Source organism: Galeopterus variegatus, unplaced genomic scaffold (assembly GCF_000696425.1).
Source record: "Galeopterus variegatus unplaced genomic scaffold, G_variegatus-3.0.2 Scaffold1137, whole genome shotgun sequence".
In the NCBI taxonomy this organism is placed as follows: domain Eukaryota; kingdom Metazoa; phylum Chordata; class Mammalia; order Dermoptera; family Cynocephalidae; genus Galeopterus; species Galeopterus variegatus.
The window spans coordinates 5,384-12,770 of NW_007727248.1; positions in this window are offsets into that span (position 1 = coordinate 5,384).

Consider the following 7,387-nt stretch of genomic DNA (forward strand, 5'->3'; position numbering starts at 1 on the left):
ACTGGCAGGATTGCATAGGGCGCCATGCAGATGCCTGAGACCTGGAAACAGACTCTAGGTTCAAATACTGCCTCTGCCCCTTATTAGCTATATGATCTGGGTAAGCTACTTACCCTCTCTTAGCTTCTGTTAAATCATCTGTAAACTGCAGAAAAAACGATCTGTTCTTGAGGTTTGTGGTGAACAATAAATGAACATCATTTAGGGATCTGTAGTGCGTGCTTTGGAGTTAGGCTGCTGGGGTTCCAATCTGACTTTTCTGCTTACTCTGGTGTGACCGTGAGAAAGCTACTGAACCTCTCTGTGCTTCAATCCTCATCTGTAAAATGGAAATGATAATAATAGCACTACTTCATAGGGTTTTGTGAGGATATAATGAAAAAATACATATGTAGAGTTTGTTTTCTGTTGCTGATAATGGAATACCTGAAACTAGAAAATCTATAAAGAAATTTTATTCCTTACAGTTTGGGGGCTGGGAAGTCCAAAGTCCAGGGAGCACATCTGGTAAGTGCCTTCTTCTAGGTGGGGACTCTTTGCAGAGTCCTGTGACAGTGCAGGTCCAGAAAGTACTTGTTGGCATGCTCACTTGCTCTTCTTATAAAGCTGCTAGTCCACACCCATGATAACTCATTAAATCATTAACCCATTACTCTATGAATGGATTAATCCATAGTCCTCACAATCCGATCACCTCTTGAGGTCCTCACCTTTCAACACTGCCATATTGGGAATCAAGCTCCCACATGAGTTTTGGAGGGGACAAACAGACCACAGCAACATGTAAAGCTTCTTTAAAAACAAAACAAAACAAAACAGTGCTTGATGCACAGTCAAGTTACACATCCCAACTCTTGTGATCCAGGTGTTGTGAGAACTGAATGAAATAGTTACTTTGAAAGTGTCCTAAGCATTGTACAGGTATCCAGGATGCCCTTGAATGTAAATTTCTCTAAGAATCCTGGAGATAGAGAACAACATGAGATATATACATATTATATATAAAATATATGTGTGTGTATATATACCAATATTTTTGTGTGATGGTTGGTACAGGGATCAAACCCTGGACCTTGGTTTAAGCAAGACCATGCTCTAAGCAACTGAGCTGACTGGCTAGCCCCAAAAGCAGTAGGAATTTTATCCTCTTATCACCCTTTTAACATTTTTTTTGAAATTTGGGGGATAAAGATGCTCATTGTGTGTGCACATGTCTGAATTTTAGGGGGAAGAAGAAGAATCTCAGAAATATGACCCAACTGATTTTCCCACTGAGTGCTTAGGAAAATGTACTTTTGGTATCAAAATCATAGGGTCTCACTCTTTCCCAGAATATTCATGAATGATGATAGTAATTAGGCCTTTCTAATTAAGCGTTGGAAAACTCTCAAATGACTTCTATGACTTTGTGTGAAGTGATATGAGGATAACTTTAAGAAGACAGCAAAGGAGATATAGTATAGGGGAGACGCCTGTTGGCTGGACTTAAGAAGACAGGAAACCATTTGTCACATGAAGAGTTTGTGGTATGTCTGTGGGTCTCAAACTTGAGCATGCATCAGAACCACCTGGAGGGCTAGCTAAAACACACATGGCTGGGCCCCACCCACAGAGTTTTTGCTTCAGCAGGTCTAGAGTAGCATTCCAGAATTTTCATTTCTAATAAGTTCCCAGGTGATGCTGATGCTGGTGGTCCTGGGTTAGATCAATTTTATCTGGGATTGGCCTTATATACACCACCTCGGGAGTCTTTTAGAAACAAGAGTTGTCAGGCCCATTGCAGTGCTCTGGAATCAAAATCTCCTGGTAAGGGCCAACCCCGTGGCTCACTCGGGAAAGTGTGGCGCTGGGAGTGCAGCTGGTATGCGGTGCGGGCAACACCAAGCCAAGGGTTACGATCCCCTTACCGGTCTCTCTCTCTCTCTCTCTCTCTCTCTCTCTCTCTCTCTCTCTCTCTCTCACACACACACACCTCCTGGTAAAATATAAATTTAACAAGCACACCAGGTGATTCTTATGATGTGGTGAATTTGGAAAGCAGTAGGAAAGAAGTCATCTCCAAAGTCTCTTTCCGGTTGGCTTCTCTTACAGAGAGAGCAAAGCTGATGGACACGACAAAAGCCTGAAGGAAGAGGAAATGCCAGTTTACTTGGGAATACTCTAATTGGAGTTGGAGTAAATTTAAATTTAGAATTCTGTCTAACAGTTCTCCACCAGAGCTGCATATTAGGATTAGCTGGGGAACTTTAAAATCCCCATGCCTAGACCACATCCAAGAACAAGTACGTCAGTATCTGTGAGAGTGGATCCCAGGCATCAATATTTTTTAATGCTTCTCAGGAGTTTTCAGTGTATATCCAAGGTTAAGAGTGACAAATAGAAAGACTTGGTTCCTGGTTTCTAGTTTGCAGCAAATTAGCTGCATGATCAAGAGAAAGTTTTCTAATGTCTTTAGAATAAATTGCTTTTTGGTAAATGGAAGGGGATGTGGGGCACATGAGAAAGGGACTGAGAGTTTGTTTGGATTAGATCAGTGGTTCCCTACCTTGGCTATACATTTGGATCATCCAAAGGAAATAAACAATAAAAATTGATGCACAATCCCCATACCAGAATCTGCAGGGAAAGGTCCTGGGCATTGGTATTTTTAATTCCCGTGGTGATTAGAATGTGCATCTAGGGCTAGAACCATTTGATGAGAGAATTTCTAAAATCCCTTCTGATTCATACATTATGTATTTTTGTATTAGTTAGTAATTGACTTCATATACCCAATGTCAAATCATTTGCTAAAAAGAACAGAGACTAAATTTTTAAGTGTCAAACATCCTCTATCAAATGTCTTTTCTCACCATGCGTTAGTGTTCACTGCAATGCAGTAGCTCATTTAATAAAAAGGGAGGTAACCTTTTGTGGAACGCTCACTATTTGACATCTTAAAAATATTCATCCTTATCGAGAAAGTTAGGCATCATTATATCTATTTTACAGAGGAGGACTTGACATCAAAAAGAGAATAAATAACTTGCCCAAGTGGCAGAACTATTCATTTTCACATCTCATGTTGGTTGCATTATATGCTGATATTTTTCAAATTTTAATGTCCCTGGGAATTACCTGTGGATCTGTAAAATGCAGACTGATTTAGCAGGTCTGAGTTTCTAACAGTCCCCCAGGTGTTGTCTTTGCTACTGGCCTGTGGGCAAAGCTTTGAGTAGCCAAGCTCTACCCTGCACTGTTTCGCACTGAACCAGTGAGCCAGACTCCACTCTTTAGGCATTATTATGGATTTATTGGGTCCTAGCATGTACAAGGTGCAAGCTCCTCCCCCACCCCCCATCCCCCAAACACATTCATCCAAAAGAGTGCTGTTTTCTTCAAAGTAGCTCCTTAGGGAGTTTTTGCCCATATTCTAGAGATTCTGCCTCTAACATTTTTGCACTGATTCTTTGTGAATTCCTTTAAGAGTCTCCAACATATTCTTTGGAACTTTCTCAAACTTTTCTGCTCTTTAATCCCGAAAGACAGGTTAGATTTTTGGAAAAGCTTTACATGGTAAAATAATGGTGATACAGGGATTTAGGTAAATGTACACAAATACTTAAATATAAAGAGATGAGGAATAAAAAGATCCTTGCCTTTGAAGAACACTCCCAGAGAAGAGCTTGGGAAATGATATGAGTACAGATGGTTCCATGGATTAGAGGCAAAGACTGCTGGGACTGAGGCACTCGTTGGGGGACACTTTTCCTGGTCCACATACAGACAAACCAGGGAGTAGTCTTCAGATTTACAACTGTACCATCATACTCTAGGGCTGAGCGAACCTTTATTGCTAGGGGTAGTAACTATTCTGGGCTTTATGGGCCACCTGGAATCTCACATTTTTCTCTATGTATGAGGGTACTTCAAAAAGTTCATGGAAAAACAGAATTAAAAGATAATACGAATCTTTCTGTGAACTTTTTGAAGACCCCTCCTATGCATTTAAACTATTCTCTTTAAATGTAAAACCATTCTTAGCTTAAAAATCATACAAAAATAAGCACTGGCTACATTTGGGTCATGGTCATAGATTGCTTCTCATATTTTGTCTCTAAATAATGCCAATGGAAAAATGTACAACTACGTTTGCATAATGTATTCTGTTGTGAAATAATGGGTATTAAGTCCTTTGAAAGTTAACAATTCATTCAGGCTTCTGGTAATGCTAAAATAATAGTTGTAATTATTGCTTACTTAACACTTACATTGGGGAAGACCACCACAGTTCTTCGTAGTCCTATTTCTCTCTCCCTTCCTCTATGTGCACACACACACAAAATTATTGGTGTCCCTACAATGAGAATGCTTGCTAAACCTGGATTCCACACAAAATTGCAGAGCCTATTCGAGGCAAAAGCTCAGGGTTAAGTAAATAAACAGCCTGCATGGAGAGCTCAAAGCTAAACAAAAGCAAGATGCGTAGAATTTCCTCATTACTTGCTCCTCTCTGGGACTGTTAGTCAGAACACCAACTTTAGCTTTATTTCACACAGCAGATTGAAAGGTCAAACTGACAGGCCATTCACCCAAACAGCTGATTCACCTGAGGGGTGGGGGGATGACCTACTGAGGATAAAAGCAAAACATTTAAAGAAAGCTGCTGCTAAGCTGAGGCGCATTTGAAAGGCATTTTGGGGCTGGGCTGCTCTTAGGGCATGGGTGACAAGCACAACCTTGGCTGGGAGTTTGCATGCCCTTCTGCAAATGTATCTCTCCTTCCATTTAGACATAGCTGTGGTATCCTGAGGGCCTGAAGATGAAACCTGGATGTGTCTGTGGGGAAAGCCTGGCCCTGGCTCTGGACTGTGATGGCTACATCTGCTGCCTCACAAGGCTGAGGTGACCACTTGAAGGTCATCTTGGAAGAAAAGGGATTCCATGTGGCAGGGCCCTTTCTAATATTCCTAGGTGATATGGAATAACTCTGCTGCCCACCCTCTACCCAGCTCTCTGAGCATCACAAAAACATGTTAGATGTCAGAGCTGAGCAAGGCACTGGTATATCTGCAGGCATCAGTAGGGGCTTGCGGCCCATTGAAGGAAGGGAATTCAGGACCCTCAATGAGGGAGTTTCCACATTGGGAGAGATCTGTGAAAGTTTCATTATTAATGAAACCTGGAGACTTTGACTGCATGTGTATCTTGCAGGACACAGGCAAGAAGAAGCTTTAACAGGTGCAAATATGGTGAAAGTGGGGGAGAGCACATCCACTGGGTTAATGATGTTAGATAGCCAGGCAGAGCACTAATAGATGTTAAGCAAAGGAGAACTTGAAGCAGGTAGGAGGAACCAGAGGATGAAGACAAAGAGAGCAGAGAGGGGAAGAGTGTAAACACATGGAAGCTGGGTTTTGGAGAATATCAGAGATGGCACTGTGTCACTTTGGTGGCTTTGCTTGCATTGTTTAATGAGCCTGAGATAGAGCAGACATTGAGCACTCTCTGGTATCCCCTCCCTGTGACAGATGGCCCTGGACTGCCACCTTGTCTGGGAATGGGTGGGCTTGCCCCTAGGGGAGAAGTATGGAAAAGGGGATCCTTTTTTGCATCTAAATGAGCTCAGACTCAGACGCTAAGGGGAGAGTTGAAAATTCATGAGAGATCTTGAGGAAAAAATGCATGAACAAATCTGAAATGAAGAGCTTGCAGTGGAACACAGATACTATGGAACAAACAGGTTGGGGGGACTGAGCCTGGAAAGATTTTAGGAGGCAATGCATATGGGGGGAAGGGTGGAATTTACAGGTTGCAAAGGGCTGGGAGGAAGCTGTTGAGGGAATTAGCTGGTTTGAAGTTTATTTCTTCAGTCTCTTCCCTAGTGTGGTCAAGGACAAGACTCAGGATGTTGCTACCATTCCCACAGCCCATTGCTGAGATCTACTTAAGAGACCACTGAAGTTGTGAGACAGGTCCCCAGGATTCTTCTCTGGCCAATGCTTATTGCAGTGGCTTGGCACAGGGTTTTACCAAGGGACCATTGGAAGACCAACCAGTAACTTCTGTTGGATACACTCTAGGTCTTTGTCTTGGGCTACCTGTGCAGACTGCTAACACTCAGGGTGAAGAGCAGTTCTCACAAGGTTAGGTGGAGCAAGGAGTGATGAAAGATGAAGAGGCTGTCCAGGAAGGATAGAGCTACAGATGAAAGGCTGCAAAAACTGGCCATCTTGGTTATTTAAAGAGACCCCTAAAGTGATCCTCTGTTTTCAGGAAAGGTTGGTTGCTCAGGCTATACTGGGAGGTGAGCCATATGGCATTACTGACTCAGACTTGCTTCTCTCTGATCACCAGCTAATATCCCAGGTCCTTCTGGGTGTCCTGTTCCATGCCTGCCTCCTCCAGTTTTGTTTTACTCTGATCTCAGAACTTAATGCTGTTAAATAGACCTGGGAGGGGCACATATTTTTATTATCAAAGAACGTATGCTGTTCCCTTATCCACTTAACTGTGTTGATTGTACTTGTGTTGTAACTACCATAGTTCGATAACTCTCACATTTCCTACTATGAAGATGTTTTCGCATATTTGACAGATCTGATAAAATTGAATGGTTAATTCTGCCCAAGTGTTCATCTAAACTAGGCCTGACAATTTTCTTCTGCAAAGGGCTAGATAGTAAATATTCTTTATTTGTGGGTCATATGGTCTCTGTTGCAACTACTCAGCTCTGCCATAGTAGTGCAAAAGCAGCTGTAGACAATATGTAAAAGGGAAAAGATGTGTTCCAGGAAAACTTTATTTACAAAAACAAGTGATCAAAGGAATAAAAGGCAAAAGAATTTTTAGATCAAGTTGACAGTTTAAGCAAAGCTCCGTGTTCTTTCATATTTCTTCAAGGCTTGCCTGGGAAGCCTGAAGTGTTTACAATGTACATTTTTCCTTAAAGTTCTAAAGGACTCGGGAACATCTTAATTAGCTTAAGGTGTTATATTACCTAGGAGGAGAAAATATGACATTAGTGAATAGTTACTTTGATTAATCAATTAGCATCCTTTGCTAGGTAAACAAACATCAATAAGAGAGAGTAGGACTAGAGAGGTAAGGGCAGATGGGAGCAGGAGGTAGGAAAACAGCTGGGATAGGGAGGCTGTCTTGGAACCATATTTATACACAGGGCCTCATACAGGGAGCCCTGAGGGCCACATGGATGAATAATACGCAACCACTATAGTCAAAGAAATTTAATTGAAGATGCGTGGTATCTATATGCATATCTTGTATCTGTTATCTATATGAGGGTACTTCAAAAAGTTTGTGGGAAAATAGAATTATAAGATAATACAAGCTATAATAACCAAAACAGCATGGTACTGGTATAAAAACAGAGACACTGATCAATGGA